Genomic DNA, 21,793 nt, shown 5'->3' with positions numbered 1-21,793 from the left:
TTGTAGTTTATAAAGCCCATCTAAGCATGGGGTAAGTTTTCCTTATGAACCAAAAAGAAAAATTCCATTCCCAACAAATGTAAAAAAAAAAAATCATCTTTTCAAATTAAATACAATGGCTCAGCTATGCAGGGTTGATATATTGTGGTTTAATTATTGGTCTTATTTTCTGTTGGGGAAACATGACAATAAATATCTATTAATCTTCCTAGCTGAGCCATTGTAGATCCTTTGTGTTTTTATCCTTCCTGATGTGACAGGAGAGAAAGTGGAGCTGGAATGAATACACTGAAAGTATAACTGGATTCTTTTCTTGTAAATGAGGTTATACTGGCTAGGTAGACTTTTTTGGTCCTTAGTGAGGCTTTGTGGTGATAAAAACGATGTTGAAGAAATTAAAGACAGTTGATAAAGATAGCGTGTCACTTATAAGTTTAAAAAACCCAGACTTAAATTCAAAGTGAAACTTCAAGTTGAGCAACATGTTGCTAAATGAGAAATAATAAAGTTGAGGAAAGCTCAAAACTTAAGATGTCTGATACAGTGGGAAGGGGTAATTGGTGGGGGGAGGGTGGGTGGGGGTGGTGTGGTTATTATTTGAACAATTGTTAGAAAACACCATATTAGAATTTGTTCACTTCAATTTGATCAAATTTTAGTGAAATTACATTCATTCATGTAAAATGGATGTACTAAAACTGAGTTAAAAATCTTCCCTTTATAACAGATTTTTCACACGGAGAAGACTTAAACTGACAGGGTAACTTCATACCTTTGGACACAGATAATTTGTTTTGAAGTGTTAACATTGTCAAATGGTTATATTTGGACACATGGACAGATGTGTTTGGCCAGTGTGCTGTAGGTCTGTTTATAAAAAGCCTCGTTAGCATACTGATATTTTAAAAATGAAAGTTTTCCTTCAAAAACCTCAATTTAAGATACACATTTTTGTTTGTTTTTTGCATAATAATTTTGAATTCTATTAACTTTAATTTTAAGTTAGAATTTAAATATTTTTGAAAGATATGGAGAAGAAAAAAACCCCTGATAGAATTAATATAAAGCTAACGTCGCTTTGATTAAATGGGGTCTAAAGTACCAGTATGTGATCATCAATTTGAAAATTGGTCAGTTATAGTAGTCAGTGATACACTTGACCAGTGATGAGTATCTTCCTTAACTCAAGGACATCAGAGCAAGAGAATTGCCACCTTTGTTCAGGTAAAAACAGCCTCAACAGGTGAAAATTACACCTGTTCTATATGTTCCGACCCCTAGGCAGCAAATGTCCAAAGTCTATATTATCTGATACGGACTATAGGTCATTTAAAACTCCCTGATTCAGGTATGCTGTATCAGACACCTGCTTAAGGACTACCTACAGGCAAAAAATACAGGTGTTTATTTATAGAACAGGATTTTTCATTTTTCTGAAGAAAAATAAAAAATAAAAAAAGTATTAATTCACAATTTGAATAGATATTTATTTATCTAAAAATACTCTTTTTACAGTTGGTTGGTGATTGTGACTGAAATTCAATGCTTCTCCATATCTGTCCATCATAAATGCTGAAACTTGTTTATAATATGAAGTGTTTTCAAATACAATTTTACTCAAATTTCTGTACAAATTATGTAAATATGAATAGCAGAATTACATCAGCAGGCATACTTGCTGATAGGATGTCTACTTTTTTCGGAGTGAAACTCGGAAATTTTAACTGTCCTGTTGAACTTAAATGTACAGAGCAACAGTCTCTGTACCTTGTATGTACCTTGTATTTTGCTTATACATATATTTATTTATACCAGACTCCTCTTCTGCAGCTTTATAATATCTGTGTGAAGTACGTATTGTGACCTTCCTACCAAAGTCCTAAGGCAAATGTGACAATTTAAGTTACATTTCCTTAGTAGTAACATATTAGCATCCCCTGCATTCACCTCTCTAGAGACTTATTAATCAGGATGTTCTTGATAGACGAGTCCTGTTGACCAATTAACTATTTAGCCATAGTTTTCTACTTGAGTGGCTCAGAATTTTGACAACCTACATACTTTTTTGTGGATCTGATGGGCAACATAAGGACAGGTGCCCTGTTGACCAATTAACTACTTAATAGCCATAGTTTTCTACTTGAGGGGCTCAGAATTTTATTGACCTACATACTTTTCGTGGACCTGATAGGCGACATCAGGACAGGTGCCACATGTGGGGCAGGAACAGCTAACCCTCCTGGATCACCGGGTTTGGCTTTTTGCGTTATTTCGGTGGAGTTTATGATATGTTGTTCGTTTTGTTTTGTGTTTTTTCATTAAACATATTTGACAGTTAGTCATGTGGTTTTGTATGTAAAAGCCCTGCAGAATTTGAAAATAACTTTAAGTGTCCTATGGCCTGGGACTATGGTAGGTAAAACCTGGTACAGATTGTCTGTCTGTCTGAGTGCATGTGAGGTAGGCGATGAGAGTTGTTGATATAAGCCTGGAGATAACTCTTGTTTAGTTTGACCCCGAGTCAATATTTCCGTTGATAATACTGTACTGGTTGTAATATGTTTGTTCAGGCCAAATATTAAACATTCAAGTTGTAGAAAACTGATAATACCCCAAGCCTTTCAGGTTTGATGTGACGGACCAGTTTTTCTCAATATGTCAGGGAGCGTAGATATAGTCATTGCAGAGATGATCTTTTCACCTATCTCTTACTATGATATAGGTTCAAGTACGTAAAAACTGGCAAACTGTAATCTTTGCTCCAGATTTTAACTGACGTCAGCACTTTTTCTAGGGAACACTCCTGTATAGAAACATTTTATACTGCACAGTCTTTGCCATGAATTTGAGCTGTTGAATATAAATGTCATTGACTATGATTTCAAAATGAATTAATATCCTAAAAAAAACCTTGAAATACTGTTGATCCCGAATCATATTTTCAGTTATATCCTGGTTACAATTACCACCAATCATTATTGCAGTTTTATTGCATGTTGAGTACAGTATTACAGGATCCAAAAGCAACATTCATCTCATAAAATAATTTCACAATTTTTTTATTTAAATATAAATTATAATCTAATGTAAATCATGAGATTTGATGTATAATTACTTGAATAATTTGTAAACTTGTTCGGGGCAGAGTTTATGGAAGGGACGAGTTATGGGGCTATAATGTTTTAAAAAGGTATGGGGGGAATTTATAGAAGGCAGTGAATATGCTTGAAGGGACGGGGTGTGGGGCTATATGTTTTAAAAGGTATGTGGGGACTTTATAGAAGGCAGTGAGTATGCTTGTAGTGACAGGGTAGGGGGGCTATATGTTATAAAAGGTATGGGGGGAATTTATAGAAGGCAGTGAGTATGCTTGTAGTGATGGGGTATGGGGGCTATATGTTATAAAAGGTATGTGGGGACTTCATAGAAGGCAGTGAGTATGCTTGTAGTGACGGGGTATGGGGGCTATATGTTTTAAAAGGTATGGGGGGGCCTTTATAGAAGGCAGTGAGTATGTTTGTAGTGACGGGGTATGGGGGCTATATGTTATAAAAGGTATGGGGGGAATTTATAGAAGGCAGTGAGTATGCTTGTAGTGATGGGGTATGGGGGCTATATGTTATAAAAGGTATGGGTGGACTTTATAGAAGGCAGTGAGTATGCTTGTAGTGATGGGGTATGGGGGCTATATGTTATAAAAGGTTTGTGGGGACTTTATAGAAGGCAGGGAGTATGCTTGTAGGGACGCGGTGTGGGGGCTATATGTTATAAAAGGTATGTGGGGACTTTATAGAAGGCAGTGAGTATGTTTGTAGTGACGGGGTATGGGGGCTATATGTTATAAAAGGTATGGGGGGAATTTATAGAAGGCAGTGAGTATGCTTGTAGTGACAGGGTAGGGGGGCTATATGTTATAAAAGGTATGGGGGGAATTTATAGAAGGCAGTGAGTATGCTTGTAGTGACAGGGTAGGGGGGCTATATGTTATAAAAGGTATGGGGGGAATTTATAGAAGGCAGTGAGTATGCTTGTAGTGACAGGGTAGGGGGGCTATATGTTATAAAAGGTATGGGGGGAATTTATAGAAGGCAGTGAGTATGCTTGTAGTGACGGGGTATGGGGGCTATGTGTTATAAACGGTATGAGGGGACTTTATAGAAGGCAGTGAGTATGCTTGTAGTGACAGGGTATGGGGGCTATATGTTATAAAAGGTATGGGTGGACTTTATAGAAGGCAGTGAGTATGCTTGTAGTGACAGGGTATGGGGGCTATATGTTATAAAAGGTATGGGTGGACTTTATAGAAGGCAGTGAGTATGCTTGTACGGACGCGGTGTGGGGGCTATATGTTTTAAAAGGTATGGGGGGGCCTTTATAGAAGGCAGTGAGTATGTTTGTAGTGACGGGGTATGGGGGCTATATGTTTTAAAAGGTATAGGGGGAATTTACAGAAGGTGATGAATGTGCTGGTTAAGATGAGGGGGCCGGGAGGTATTGGATGCCACTGTAGAAGGAAAGGTGACAGGTCTGAACAAAAACCCTGACAGTAAATTCTGTCCTGTTGACTTGGCCTATTGTAATGGAGGCTGACCCTGTGACCCTGGGACATATCTGTGTGCCCATCGATAGGCCGGCTACCTGTCTGGAGGATCAAACACCTGACTGTACAGAGGGATATGTGCTGCACTATTGTGAAACACTACCATGTAGGTCACCTGTTAAAAAAACATAAATCATGTCTGCAAATAGGTGACAGTCTTGTTCTTGTGTGTCAAATGTTTCTTCTGTCCCGGTATTCAATCGGCTGTATTTGTGTGTCGTAATCTTTACATTTCTATTCAGGACATGTGATTTCTTGTTTGATAAAAAGTGAAGTTTTAAACACATTCATATATTTAGGTTACTTATATCCTTATCTTGCTTGTTATACAGTCATGGCTGAGGTGTCTTGATTGGCAAAAAAACACTTCCAAGCTTTTTTCTAATGTTTATTTAGGGCACACAAATATATTAACATACAGATGGCAAACATTACATACATGTACATGAACATGTAAATGTTTTTCACTCATAGTTGCAATAAAATGTATGTAGTTTAGCAATGAATCTGATACATCTTTCAGAAGTTTAGTTTGAAAATAAAAATAATGATTTATGTTTAATTGGGTAAGATTTGATTGGGAATATAGATACTGTCATAGAAAGTTAAAATTCAGATGTGTAGTGTGTCTGGCTAGATAATAATCATTTACCAGGTACATCAATTGGTGAGGGTATATATCCAGAGTTCAGAGGTCCTAGATGCAAATAGTGTTCTTGTAAAGTCACAAGTCGCCAAGGGGATCCCTGAACCTGCATTGCAAGTAGTGTTGTCCTTGGTGGCAAAGACTTAGTTAGAAAAAGAGGTGTGTTGCAGCTGGACTGAGCCAGATTATGACTGGTTACTGGTATTAGAGTGCTTGTCTAAGTTTTGAGGTCCTTGGTGTTCAATTTTCATTCTGGCTCTGTTGCAATTACACCTTTCCTGTTACATATATATAAATCACCTGTTTACATACCTAGGGAATCGTGTATTATGTAATACTTCGCCCGTTGTCAGTATAATGTGACCGAGTGGGGTGTTCTGCTGGGTGTCTTCGGCAGTATGTTTCAGTGAGGTAGCACTATAAAGTCGGCTATCACAAGGAGACAAACAAAAATATATCGCAGCCTCCCAAAACACACACGCATACACTACACGCATGCATCTTGCACACAGGGGAGGCCGTCCTTAAATGACCATAGCCGTTGATAGGTTGTTAAACATTACTAAACCAAACCAAACCAAACTTACTTATCAAAGGCATGCATGAAAGTAGAAGAAGAAGAGTATTTTTGCTCCATGGAATTATCTGAACAGAGTCCAGCATTTATCTGCCAGGAATTGACACTTGAGTTTGACACGAGCGAGATGGATAAGGAGTCCTCCAGTGTATTGGGTGTTCCACTGTATCTAAACACTGGCTCAAGTACAAATTACAAAAAAGTGGTGAAAGTAATTTGGCAGCATTTGTTGATATGTAACCTTACAGATATAGAAATCAGATTAGCATTGGCATTGTGTATTGTACAACTGTCTGCAGGGTCTAGCTTATCAGAGGACCAGCGATATTAAGTAGTACCATAGGGTCTATTATGTTAACTTTTAAGATCAGTGGGTACCAGAAAAAAATGTCCTCTTCTGATAGCGAACCGATTCCAGAATGCAGCTAATTAGGATTGATTCCAGAAGAATACAGCTGATTCAAATATTGTTTGTCATTTTGTGTATATATTTGAGTCAATTATCAATGTAGACCATTTTTTGTGCCTTTGATATGTATATTTATTGATATACATGTAGTCAGCTTTTTGTGCATTTCAGGTCTTGTATCGTTATTATTATTTCACAGGTCTCGTAGTGTGGAGCTCTTCATAAACGGAGGTTGCAATTGTATACGTGTCAAGTAAGGTAGCATACATCTTTAATAATTAGGTATTATTTTATATGTATTTGAGGTGGTGTTAACCTTTAAAGAGTACATGCGTTTACTTAGATCAACATTTGACCTACTTTAATCAGTGATATCTATATATTTATTGAACGGAACATTCCATATTGCATTATTGGTTACTCTTCAAACAAACGGTGCCCCTTACCTTAGGACATTATTGAATTGGTCCTCCAGATCCTGAGTAAACACCGGGATTTTTTCTCATGACTTTTAAATTGCTGATCATTGGTCAGCTTATAAAAACATTTATGATGTTTTCTGGTTGTTTTATATTTCACTTGCTAAAATGAAATCAGAAATATTTTATGATTACAGTTTTTAAACAAGACATTTAAGCTTTAGGACTTCCTGCAAAATGAAAAGTCAGAATAAAAATGGAATTTGTTGTTTAAGATGAGGTTTTAAAATATCAAGTTTGAGGAGTTTTGTGTTGTAGGGTTGATCTGCTGACTGCCAGAATAGCTTACCTTGTATTACAGTTAGTATTCTTGTCACTGCATGGGGTACATCTGATACATGCTGTATATAATAACCCCTTGTCAATAAAGGGAACTTACTGTATTCTACCTAATAACCCCCCTGTCATTATAGGAAACTTACTGTAATCTACCTAATAACCCCCCTGTCATTATAGAGACCTTACTGTATTCTACCTAATAACCCCCCTGTCATTATAGGAAACTTACTGTATTCTACAAAATAACCCCCTGTCATTATAGGAAACTGACTGTATTCTACCTAATAACCCCCCTGTCATTATAGGAAACTTACTGTAATCTACCTAATAACCCCCCTGTCATTATAGGAAAATTACTGTAATCTGCCTATTAACCCCCTGTCAATAAAGGGAACTTACTGTAATCTACCTAATAACCCCGTGTCATTATAGGAAACTTGCTGTATTCTACCTAATAAACCCCTGTCCTTTAAAGCGCTCCTTTAATACTGTTTCTGGTCTGAGTGTCCTATTCTATCACAATAATTCACTGATTTACTTGAAAAATGTGTGTTTGTTATTGGTACTTTTTGAGAATTCTTGATGGTTCTGCTATCATTCTGAGTTTACCTAACTGGGTTAGTCACTCATAAGGTTCAATATGCAGTATAACACTATATATACATGTACAATTATAGGGGAAAACTTGGAACAACTGACTACACTACAAAACAATCTTATTCACAGTTAGAAAATGAGTAGAAAGATATCCTACATATTGTGATGATAGTGTTGTGCACACTACAAAGATATGACTGTACTGTGTACAGATGCATTACAACCTGGTTATACTGCCTCCATTTGTCCACAGAAATTCTGGCATTATAAAGGGGTTTGGCAAGAAAATTGAGGGAATTGTGAAAAGTTCTTTTTTACTCAACCAATACCATTTTCTATGTGACGTTACGATGACTAGTATGATATGTTCACTTACCAATCTGATTAAAATGTTTGGAAAAATTGAGGGAATTGTATAGATGAATTCTTTATAAAACAAGAAAAAGGCATCAAACTATGTGGGTTGTAAACCAGGTGGCAACTGAAATTAAGAACACTGTATCGAGGTTTTACTATCTATTACAGATGGATGGTCAGGTGGTGCAGTGGATAGCACACTTGCCTTTCACCAAGGCAGCCAGGGTACGATTCCCCAATCAGACGTGAAAAGGTTGGGGTCACCTGCTCGATCACGTGGGTTTTCTCCGGGTACTCTGGTTTCCTCCCACACTAAGACCCCCCCACGTGCTAACATCCGGGCCAACCAGAGTGATTAATATTAAGTTGAAATAACTTGTTTCATAATTGTTGTTAAATAAATAAAGTTTATATTTTATTTACAGATGGAGACTGGGTCAGTGTCTTATGACCTCATACGTCTCAGGTGGTAGAGTGTCCATCTAGGAATAGGGGGTCTATGGTTCAAATCTCCTATTCCATGTTGATGTCATTGAAGGGTTGAAAAGATTATGACATAATTACATAAAAAACCCATCATATATACCAGGACAGGTATGGGAAGCTGCTTGACATTACTGGTATATATTGGATGCATGGTGTTCATTTCTGCAAATATGGTAAAGTGGTTGCAGGAAATAGTTGGTACACTAATGTATAGGATCATGTGGGATGCTCATGATTAATTGAATTTTAGTGATAATGTAAATATGGTATTGTGGTTATTGGAGAAAGCTAGTACAGATGTGGTAATTTAGGGTGTTTATTTTGGTAAATATGGTAAGATAATTGCAGTGGGGATCGTTGGTTTGTGATTATGTAGGGTGTTTGCTGGTACATGATGGATACATGGAACAGGTGTGTGGTGGTATTGGCACAAACCCTGATTACTTATAATCTTTTACTAGGATGTACATACATTTGTATGTCATCATTTGCCTGTAATTGTTGTTGTATCCCTTTCTTTCACTCCGCAACATGACAGACAGGTGCTCTTAATGTTGATATGGGTGTGATTACTATACTTAGCACAAATGAAACTTTTATTCTAGCAACTATCAGCTGTCTTGTCACAGCACTCTGCTGTAACTCGTTCACCCCTGAAGACGCATTTGAATTCTGTAATATGTAATTAACATGACTTCAGTTATAGCCCCATATGAGTATCCATCTGCATTAATACTGGGCTTGTGTTACTAATTGATAATTGTTAAAAACATTATTTCCAAGATATCATCATAAATGTTTAAAATATGCACTTCAATTAAGGCTTTACCATATGATAGAATATTAATTTGGTGGTTTTGTGGTGTAAATATCACAAAAATGAATTTAGAAAATACAAGATTTGTTGTACGTTAATTTCTATATTTTAGGACTACTCAGACTAGAGGTAGATTTACAGATTATTTTGTGTTTATGTCGAGAGTTAAGGCACATCTAGATCTCTGTATTTGGAGATTTTAGGCTTTAATTTAAGACCAGAAAAGGCTCTAAAAAGCCTCGCATTTCATAGTAAAAATCCTGTACTAACCCTGAGAGGGGATCTCTGAAATAAAAGGTGTTGGGTGTACATTCATTGACAAATAATATTTACCATAGTCAGACGATTAAACAGCAATAAACGTTATCATTTCCAATTTCATAAAATCATAATAGACTTACTTAAACTACAATTTTATTGGCTTTTATTAATATATAATAATTTTCACAAGAAGTCTTTTTTTAAATGATTTGTCACCTTTTGAATTTAACTACATGGATTTATTTAGATGGATGCACAAGAGTAAACTATCAATATTTCACACAATGAAGGCAAATATTGAATGAACATCCGTACAATACAAATATTTGTGAATAGGTTTTAACAAAAACAGGAATTCCGAAGTTAATTGGAGACAGTAAACAATAAAGTTTCTGAGTACAACTCACTTTGTCCAAAAAGTGTTGGCAGCAATCTTATAATACAAATTCATTTTGTTCCTGTATTAAGCCCAGGTGCCTAGAACATTAAATTTGGGGTAATATGAGAACATTGTATAGCCTTTTGTCCCCGTATGCATCATTTAGTACGTATTTCCATCACCTGTAAAATCGTTTTAGAAGTGATTGGTGTTTTATGACTTGTAAGAAGGGGGTGGGCTTATTAACAGACATGGGCTTAACACTGGCGATGCTGTTTAAGCATTTTATGTGTGTTCGTGTGCTTTGGGTTTAACATATCCACAACAGCCAAAGACATATGAAAACGGGCTGTTTAAGATGGAGGTGGGCTATTTTTACCAGTGAAACTGGGTTATAGCATGTATACTGTGAATCTTAAGTGAAACGAAATTGAAGGTGACAGTTCAATGAAATTTTAAAAACCCTAGTTAACATGGGTTTATCACTGATGACAAAGAAAATATGCTCTACATTCTGAGATTTTTGTTACAGAAGATAATTGACTGGTGCATGGTATACTGTTGGACATTAATATAATGATGTGATGCTTTCAAAGCAGTTATCTACTGATGTACAGGTGTTGACTTGTTAGAAATATGATAGTGTTGATAGTAAAAGGATCAAGAATGGCTATGTGTTGTGTATATGGCTGCCTCATATGTACATGTATACCTGTCCTACAAATATACACACCGACACAAAAAGTAGAAAGTAAAGATGTTTACAAAATAAAAATAAATCATTTTATTACATGCTTTCTGGCAAATTGCCCATTTGTTACATAATACTGCGCTAGGTGTCTGCAGCCTGTAAGAGTAAAATATGTAGTGTCATTAGAGGTATGTTTTTGTGTTAGAAGACTAGAAGCACAAAGATGTACAAGTTTGCCCATCAATTTCTTGTTCTACAGATTTTTCAAGCATACAATATTTTGAAAAACCGTTACATTCAGTTTAGGGATTGATTTGTATTAGGTCCATATAAACTGATGATACTTTGGTTGGCTGTGTCACCAGTGTTAGCTGTCTGATGATGTGTCATACACTAACAACATGGTACATTTGCACCTACTATATATACTATACTATAGATTATGATTACAATTTCTGCTTAGTAGGAAAAATAATATGACATTTACGAAAAAATTGGATGTATTTTGTTTGGTAAACCAATTTATCCTGCCATGGGAATTTGATAGATAAATATTTTGCTTTTAAGCACTTAACATATTAGTGAGTCATAGGCATACATAAACCAGAATAAAAAGAGATGTGGAGCTTTTCAGGAGCAGTTACATAGGGTTGTTCACAGAGTAAGGATGATGCATGGTTTATATACAATAAACATTGCTGTGTTTATATGAAGGAGAACAGTGTGTGTACTCTCCAGGTCAAGTGTATATGTACACACAGGTTCTATTATCTTAGTGTCAGAAAATAAACAATGATAACGAGTTGTATCACGAATGTCATGCTTGGTAGGCTGTGACAATGATATACTTATGTTGAAAACTGAAATTAAATTCACTTAAGGTAGCTAGTCCCAGCATTCTGTGTTGCATCTCCAAAGAAGAAGAGTTCCTTTTATTGTTCTTTAGCATTTTTCAGTCTCGAAGTTATATATAAGCAATAGAAATAATTTATCAAAATTTTCCTTATTGATAAAATAATAATTAAAAAAACCTTTTCGAAGGCCTTTATGCAGAAAAGGGATGGGACTATTATAGGCACAGGGTACCATTATGTGTATTATAACATGGACAACTGTTACTTTATTAAGTATTTATTGAAGACATTTTTTAAAGAGATATTTCATAAACATCAAATGTTTGAAAATAGAAATTAAAAATGAAAACAAGAAAATTAAATTAAACTGCAAGGGTTGAACTTGGAATGTTAACAATGTCTACACTTTACCAATTTAGCATACAAGCATTATACAAGCAGAGCATAAAATGTATGTCCAAGTTATATGGGCCACAAAGCATATACAAAACTTGATAGGGGAGGTTATATAATTACTCTAAATCAGAAAAAAATCCTTTTGGTGGCTTTATCTTCTTTAAAGAAGGGAGGATACTCCAACTAAAAAGATCTGGAGTGGAACTCTCCTTTGTGATTATAACTGATGTAGTGGTACCCTGTACCTTAACCTTCAATGTATCGTGTTGTGTGGTAGGAATGTTTGATTGTTCTCTATGTGTGGAGGCATTGGTTTTATTACACTGAGTTGAGTGCAAGCATGATATTGTAGCTGTAGAACTTGTTGCTACATGAGCTACTTATATGCATTGCAAGTCAAACAGGAAGAGGAAGGGTCTGTTATGCCACCACACTTGACCTAGACTGACTGTAACTCTTTGGCTACAGTAATATTGCTCCAGCCGGATTTTAGTTAGTATTTAATGGGAAAAAACTGGAGTGGCTGTAACTCTTTGGTCACATTGCTCCAGCGTGATTGATGTTGAATCTAGATGTAACGTAAGATTTTTTCTTTTCCAATCACGATATATAAATGTTAGATAAAACAGTTATTTAATTTTTGGGGTAGATTTTCGTGAGGAATTATAAAAACATGGTCAATTTTTACACTCGGACACATTGTCTCACTCATGAGGAAGGGCAATAGTTTTGTTATTTGATTACTTTCCTGTTATCCATTAGCCTAGATGGATAGACTTGAACGACCTGGGAGATCCATGAGAACAAATAGATACCAGATTTCTGGTCTATAGCAGCTAGAGTCTGGTACAGTAACATTAAAATTCATTTACCTCTAAAGACACATTTTAACTCTTTCAATATAAAGGTTAGAATAGTTCATTATGAAATTTCAGGGGTGAAGGAGTTAGATGGAAAACCTGGAGGTCTTGAACTTGAGAATGCTGGGTCAAAGGTACCAAATCTCTTCAAACTCTGCTGTTTTTAAACTTAATAAAGATTTTGAAATAATCTAGATTGAAAGAAATTAGAACAATGTATCATAAAGAAAAAAGGCACCAAATGGATAAAAGGTATATATTATTAAGTATAAATTTTTTAGTTCAAATGTTATCGTAAAATCTGCCTATGGTTTATTTTTATGACTGCTCAAGCAAATTATACATTTATTGAATACGAAGAAATTATTACCTAATACAAACAAGGCTAAGTGAACGTCAGTTTATTGAGAATAAGTCAATGGCAAATTTACTTTCCTTATGAATGAGCTAGTCTGAATTGGTGAGTTTACCGAGTACACATATATTTCTGGACCTTATGATCCTTTATGCAAACACAGATTTTTGTGCAATTTGGGGAACTTCAGTCCATTTTTATCACCTAGTTAAACTGTGTCAACATTGGTGTTTAAGATTTGTTCGAGAATATCTCTGAGGTCATCGAAACCGTACACATCACATGGAGTGCTTGATTTCAATTACATACTTAATTTGAAAGGTTCCATTTAGTCAATTTCTTTAAGGACTTCATGTTACTTATCAGGAAATGTATTTGAAAAGGTTTCATGTCTTAATCAATTGCTTTTAAATTCTACTTAAAATTATCAAATTGAATTATTTAGGTTTTCAAACTTTTTCAGATAATAATGAATGTGTGTGTTTTGTATTCAGTTCTCGAGTTAGAAAAGATGTATACATTGCAAACTTAATGAACTGATCAGAAGACCATGTATACTGTAATTATAGATGATAAATTAGGGCTATTTTAACTTCTGGCATTGTTTATAGTTATAAAGAATAACTTTTCTATCACGATTTCCACTATTCATTAACTCCTTGGCCATTCACTGAAAAGATATGTTAATTTAATTTGGAACGATTTGTTTTTGTTTGAAGTTTTGCTCCCTTCGACTGCATAGTTCTCATTTTCAGACATTAATATTTGGATGTTAAGTACCATAATAGATGTTTAAATTGTGCGTTGGGTTAGAAACAATCATATAAATTTTAATTCTATCATTCTTATTTACCGATATGATCCAGCTTGTGTTGTCTACCTGCTTTTACATTTAGACAATACAACTTTGTTGATGGTAGTGTTTAATGCTGATTGTACTTTTATATAAAGATTTATGTTAACTCATTCACCCCTGAAATTTCATAATGAACTATTCCAAGCTTTGAATTGGAAGAGTTCNATCCCCCCCCCCCCCCCATCAAAATTTTGCCCTTCGATGGTAAAATCCATTATAGAACAATATCAAATTTGCCCTTCACAATCAATGACAATGCATGTTATGCTGATTACAAATCTTTGCTGTAAAGATAAATGTACATTCATTACAGAGGGGAAAAATAATGAAACTGCAGCGACAAAACCTGGTATACAAAATATAAGCCATGAACAAAATATTTCTGTTGAAATGTATATTTTCCTTATTAATACAAAGACAGCTATACATTGCAGAGATTTTGAAGGGTCAGTTAAAACATTTTGAAATGATTCCTAGTAATATTCCTATTATTTCAGAAAAAGTATTTATGCAACAAAATTTAATACAGCTGGTATAGCAGTGGATAAGCTCCCTGCTTTTAGTAAGATGAAGAGGTCTGGAAGTAAAATCCCTTAGCGAAGATGTTTCTGGTATATACACTCTACTATAGTGAAAAGACAAACAACTCGAAGTCAGAAAAAGCCAAACATACAACATAGAGTACTTGGCATAATGAATGTTGTGGGACTGCGGTGGCCTAGTGGTTAAGGCGTCTGACGTTCTGCTATCATGATCACTAGCCCTCCACCACGGGGTGGCATGTTCGAGACTCACGTGGAGCAGTTACCAGGTACTGGCCGTAGGTCGGTGTTTTTTCTCCAGGAACCCTGGCTTTCCTCTACCACCAAAACCTGGTACGTCCTCAAATGCATGACCATAGTTGTTAATAGGACGTAAAACACAAACAAACCAACCGTAACGGTCGCTGTCCATCTGGAGGTAAAACACAAGAGAATTTCACTGTAGTGTTTTCACTCCATCATATGTATAACAAAACCCTCCCCTTAATGTTGTTTGGATATTACTGTATAGTGAGGCTGAGCCACGGTCCTATTACGGATCAGGTAGCTTCGTTGGTAAGAGTAACTGTATTGTGTGTGATCAAGCCTTGTCATAATTTTACTTTCAATCTATTCTTTATTATTTCTTTTCTTGTAAATTCTGTAAGGTATGGTTTCCTTTTTTTTGAAAGGATTTAATTTAAGCTATTGTCTTGCAGGTAAAAAAGTTTCCAATTCACAGTTACAGTTTCTGGCAGTGGTACGGAGATCCTTAACTATCATGTTTTGCTTCAGTAGCCTGTATCACTGAGGTGTACATGTATTATAAGGTATGCAGTTACATGCATGGAAGAATTTCTAGTCACAACTTTTCAAGTTCAGTCATCTTAACAGACAAAATAATTTAAAAACTTCTCATTTTGAAATTCATAAAACTACACATTCGTGTACCTTCATATGAATGTGAAATTCAGACAATATTCAAACCAGAAGAAATTATGAAGAGAGGAAAATGGTTTAATAGCATTTAATATATGAGCAAGAGTTTAGAAAATGTTTTTTGATTTAGATTGCAATCACATATCATCAATAAAACTGAAGGTGAATGAGCTAGTACAGAAGTGGTTCAATAGGCTGTGTACTATATGGGACTACTGAGACAGACTGACCTGATACATGTGCTGTTTTGTATGGGAGGCCACACATACAGCCAGACAGGGTGTAACCTACCCCAATTTGGAACAGCACACATGCTCTATTTTGATACTATTACCATAATAAAGAAACATGTGCATTATTGTAGAAGGCGATATTTGAACAGAGAAACGGTGTCTGACAGCGAGGTATGCAAGGTACTCAACTGAATTAATCCATCAAACTTTAAATATGTCAATGGAAATTTTATCACCTAAAAATTTCATCTCTTACATAAAAAATTAGATTATTACTGATTTTGAATAGTATGTTCCTCAAAAATGTACAATATATATATATATATAGGACAGAAGGATCTAACATATTGCGGTGCTGCCCTTGTTCTGGATGGAGGTAAAATATTGATTGATTGTTTGGTTTTACGTCCGCTTCACTACCAAGTAGTTCGGTCATCCAGCAGGCTTAAGTAAAATTGTTCAAATTTAGAATTTTAGAAAGGACTCTTTTAGAAAAAACTTTCTGAAAATATGATTAAATGAGAGACATCATCATTCCTCAATTTATAAGGTAGCAGAGACCCCTCCCTGGGGAATTAAAAGACTGGGTTTTGGCCGAAGACTATTAAAAAGAAGGGAGTAACTCATTCACCCCTGAAATTTCATAATGAACTATTCCAACCTTTGAATTGGAAGAGTTCAAATGTGTCTTCAGGGGTAAATGAGTTAGGTGTGGTGATTTACAGCTCTCTCAGCATAATGATATTCCTGGATGGAGGTATATGATATACAGCAGGGGGTAGAATATGTTACCATGTTTTGTGATCAGAGTTTGTTGAACTTGGCCCAGGGAAGATGCCCAAGTCTACAATATACTGCCCACACAATAAGGGAGATTGATGGTGTACAGTAAATATGATAAATACTCGGTGAACGAGTAGGGAAGGGAAGGATGTGTACACTTACAACGTCCTTCGTCAGGTCGTCACTATAATGCAGCAAAATGCTGACAACGGAGGACAGAACCATTGGGTGCCCCATTTAGTATAGCACAGAATCTGATGTTTTGCTACTTTTTCAAAATGTTTGGTGTAGCTGTGAGTTAAGGAGTGTGCCTATATGCCACCTTCTAAATAGTTTATGGTAGTCGTAATGGGAGTTAATATAACATCATGGGAACACAAAATATTGTCTCTGCTAGGAAAAGATATCACATGTTGTTGTCATGTAACGGCAAGCATTTCTCTTTATGCTACATATAGGCAATGGTCTCTTTATGCTACATATAGGCAATGGTCTCTTTATGCTACATTTAGGCAATGGTCTCTTTATGCTACATATAGGCAATGGTCTCTTTATGCTACATATAGGCAATGGTCTCTTTATGCTACATATAGGCAATGGTCTCTTTATGCTACATATAGGCAATGGTCTCTTTATGCTACATATAGGCAATGGTCTCTTTATGCTACATATAGGCAATGGTCTCTTTATGCTACATATAGGCAATGGTCTCTTTATGCTACATATAGGCAATGGTCTCTTTATGCTACATATAGGCAATGGTCTCTTTATGCTACATATAGGCAATGGTCTCTTTATGCTACATATAGGCAATGGTCTCTTTATGCTACATATAGGCAATGGTCTCTTTATGCTACATATAGGCAATGGTCTCTTTATGCTACATATAGGCAATGGTCTCTTTATGCTACATATAGGCAATGGTCTCTTTATGCTACATATAGGCAATGGTCTCTTTATGCTACATATAGGCAATGGAATATCCAAATACAAATGTAGTGACATGAGACACGTAGTCCTTTCACTTCACATCTGGTCATACCTGGTCATATTGCTGAATATTGGTGAAAACAATGATCTTTCTTTTTTCATTGATGCCTGCGACTAACTCTTGTTTCAGGTATCTTGTAGAGATAGTACATGTATTGGTTTCATATTCAGATTTAATTTAAATTCCTGTGATTTTATAAAGCTAAGGTGATAACTGAACAAGGTGGTTTAGGGGTCACAATGCAGGAGGCCAGGTAATTTACATATTTTGGCCAGTCTTTCTGTATTCAATCTCCTCTGTTGGACTCATCAATACAGAATAGGTTGGACGCGAGGAAGCTGTGCAGGTCGTAAGATCTAAGTTTGTAGTGGAATAATTTCAGGACACCTACCCCACCGTAGAGAACCTTAATCTCTGGTGTCATTTCACGTGACCTACTTCTTCTGGTTACATGTTCCACGAAGCTTGAATTTCATTTATTATTTTAGATATATTTCAAAATATTTCAGTACTAGAGAAATTAATGATAAACTTATCATTGTGTGTATACTTTACTCGTAGTATATAACGAAAATTATTAATGCTCATTTGATTTAAGAGGGTCTGGTAAGGAAAAAAATGATTTATTACTTCAAAAAGCTAACAAGTCTTAAAATCATTGGTTGTCTATTTATTGTTCACACCTGATGTTAAAAGTTTAAGCATCCAAATGGTTTAATTTTTGTTCGACATTTGTAAATGTTAATAGTTTTATTAAAATATTCAAAATGAAAACAAATGGTTGTATCGTAAAATAACATCACTACTTGACTTAAATGATGAAATGTATTTATGAATTGAAAAATAAAGTTAAAAAATCAACCTAAAGACATTGCATCAAGCTGACAATACTTAGAAAATCTGGTCTCTGAATTTGAATTCTCTTCCTATTGTTGTCTGGAGATAAGATATGTCAGTGTGTAGAAGTGAAACATGATACTGAATCGATAAATTATTTAGAAATAAAAATGGAGGTACTTATGTGATGAATGGCATTCTTACTAAAAGGTTATCAACCTTTTTGAAGATGAAAAAGTTAAATAGGAGTTGTATTAGATTTTGTTTGACCCATATATAGTGATTGATGTGTGTATGTGGGCTATATATATATATTAGTCACCAACTTGCTACCCAAGACACTTTACGTATATATACAGAAGGCCTATATGTCCCTTTTTGTGTCGCCTCGCATTGCATACTTTGTATATAATACTTTGTTGGCGTCACCGGTCGTGTCGTCTGAAACAAGGTTCCCATGCGATAACTTGAGTTCCCTTGGGTTGATTGAAGTCAAACTTGGTACACATATTGCATACTAATATAGCGCGGACGAGTTCACATTTCAGAAGTTTACATGCGTTTTTGGTGGCATTATGCCCCTTTTATTGCAAAATAAGGGCATTGTGATGGTAATGCAAGAACTTTCTTATTTTTTAATCAATTCCTTTCAAATTTTGTACGGTTATGCAAGAAGCAATAATGTTCAAAATATATTATATGCAAGAAGCAATAATGTTCAATATATATTATGACTTTTTCTGTCGAGTTTCAACTTTCCCCATTTTGGCATATCATACTTGACATAGCAACCCTGTTCATCGTTTTCGCCGTTAATTTTTGCTTGTTTACGCGATAACTTAAGCCAAAACAGTTTTCTTACTAAAATTACTGGGCTGAGGCGACACATCCACTCCTGTGGAGTTCCTGTATTAAACAGCACAATGCTTCATTGGTAACTACCACGACAAATATTTACTTGAAACTGTTGAAAAATATTACAAAAAGTTTTGTGTTCTAAAATAAACAGTATCTATGGTATACAATTATTTTAAGACCCATTTAGAGAATTCTTCCCAATGCCAGAAAGAAGTCAAACCCGCAGAATTGTAAAACATGCTAGACCTCAGAGCCGACTTTGGTTGGTGACATAATTAGTATGGTAATAGGAAAGACATGCATATTTACATAAGTAAGTTCTGAGTATATGTCATTGTCTACATCTGTATACATTCATGTACATATATACATTGCATACCTACACTACAACAATGATTTTTGGGACACAATTTTGGAGTCTTACACTCGTGCTTTTCCTGTCGGACTTAAATACATTTTGAGAACCCACTTGATCTTTAAGTAATGGAATTAATCAACATTTGCAAACAAATATTCAGGACTTGATTGAAAAAAAATCTGCAAAAAGCACTCATAATATGTACAATGAGATCCACTTAATATATTACAGTTTGGTACTTATCATGTTTTGCTAAAACATTAATTTATCATTCCATATACTGCTTGTAATATAACATGATTTGACTAAAAATAATCTTAATGTCATGCTTTACTGCTTGTTTTTCTATACATACCATACATCACATTTAAATAATACTTCTTTCAGCTTATAACTATTAATTTGGAAGTGACCTTTTTCTGTTGTAACCGTGAGGGTCCATATTCATTCCCTGGCTTAAATGGAAAACAATAGACATAAAGACTGTTTAGGATAGGTTATGACATAATATCTTTTCAAAATTTGAATTTTGGTCTTGTGTGGTCCCAGTATTCTGTGAACAATTGTAGGTACATACTCAGTGTTCAGTCACAACAATCGTCATGTATACTGCGTATATATACCTGTAGTGTATGTGTACATGTCAGTGACATAGCATACAGAAAATAGACACACAAAAGTAAATAATCATATCCATGTTTTCTAGTCAGTTTTTGTGTCAGTTTACGGATGTCTGCATCGACACTATCACCGTCTCAGAGATTTCACGGTCCATGATGACAGTTTTCTCCTTGACTGGTAGTCTCCAAAGGCAGATCAGACTTATAAAATTCATGCATGCAAGCAGAATCAGAAAAATCATGTATGTAGGGTGACAGGCATAGATTTATGTTTTTAAATTGACAACTTATCTTGCTTACCTGTCATTTTCCTACCTGAAAATCGTTAGATCAGCAAATAGTGAAAAGGATAGACACCCCTGTCTTTGTTGAAACTATTTTCCTGTTATGGTAAAGAATTCTGATTTTGTTTTTTAAAAGTTAATTCTTTAACAATTTCCTGTCCTCACACCTTTGGGTTGTATACCTGCTTTATCATGTAAATAACCTACCAAAACTTTGAACTGTATTACAAATTCATCAGTTACAATCATGATTAGAATATTACTCTGTCATTAACATTTTACAACAGTGTCCCATACAAGTCTACATGTGGGCTAAAACCCTTTCACCACTTTAGACCATAATGGACTTATCTAGATCAATGCATGGTAGAGTCTACTAAAGTTACATAGGGGTGAAAGGATTAAGTTTACTGTATTATACAGGTATGTGACCTTGAAATATTTACAAATATCATGGTCCTCATTGATGTTTTACTTTTCTGTTTATAGATCAATTAATTAAGTTAAAATGCATTCAGTATCTATTTCTTTGTTCAAGTGTTCAAATCTGAAGGACATTTACTTCAGTATTCAAGTGATCAAATTAACAAGACTTTTACTTCTGTGTTCAAGTGTACAAATCTACTGGATATTTTATTCTGTGTTCAAGTTTTCAAATCTACAGAACAGTTATCTCTGTTCAATTGTTCAAACTTATGGAACATTAACTAAGAATCAAATCTACCAGACATTTATCTCTGTGTCCAATTGATCAACAATACTGGACATTTATCTCTGTATTCAAGCAATCCTGATCATGACTACAGGGTAGTCATTCCGTCTTTAAGTAATCAAACCCAAACCTACAGGACATTTACTTCTGTGTTCAAGTGTTCAAATCTACAGAACATTTCTCACTGTGTTCAAATGATCAAATTGACATAACATTTCTCTCTGTGATCAAATCTACAGGACATTTTCTTTAGTATTTAAAGTGATCAAATCATTTACTACAGTGTTCAAGTAATCAAACTTACAGGACATTTACTTTTGTGTTCAAGTGTTCAAGTCTACAGAACATTTCTCTCTGTGATCAAACATACAGGATATTTACTTCTGTGTTCAAGTGTTCAAATCTACAGAACATTTCTCTCTGTGATCAAATGTACAGGACATTTACCTCTGTGTTCAAGTAATCAAATCTACAGGACATTTACTTCTGTATTCAAATGATCAAATATACATAACAGTTCTCTCTGTGTTCAAATCTACAGGACATTTACTTCTGTGTTCAAGTAATCAAATCTACAGGACATTTACTTCTGTATTCAAATGATCAAATATACATAACATTCCTCTCTGTGATCAAATCTACAGGACATTTACTTCTGTGTTCAAATGATCAAATATACATAACATTCCTCTCTGTGATCAAATCTACAGGACATTTACCTCTGTGTTCAAATGATCAAATATACATAACAGTTCTCT

At 35.0% G+C, this 21,793-nt stretch overlaps 1 protein-coding gene across 8 annotated transcripts in view; it reads left to right on the top strand.

The window, feature by feature from the left end:
* The window catches only part of LOC110462776 (basement membrane-specific heparan sulfate proteoglycan core protein-like), a 182,914-nt gene that overhangs the window by 12,529 nt on the left and 148,592 nt on the right, over window positions 1-21,793 (top strand). The window lies entirely within an intron of this gene.

This window comes from Mizuhopecten yessoensis, unplaced genomic scaffold, assembly GCF_002113885.1.
Source record: "Mizuhopecten yessoensis strain PY_sf001 unplaced genomic scaffold, ASM211388v2 scaffold10829, whole genome shotgun sequence".
In the NCBI taxonomy this organism is placed as follows: domain Eukaryota; kingdom Metazoa; phylum Mollusca; class Bivalvia; order Pectinida; family Pectinidae; genus Mizuhopecten; species Mizuhopecten yessoensis.
The sequence above is the reverse complement of the archived record's forward strand: the minus strand, read 5'-3'. Positions and strand labels throughout refer to the sequence as shown.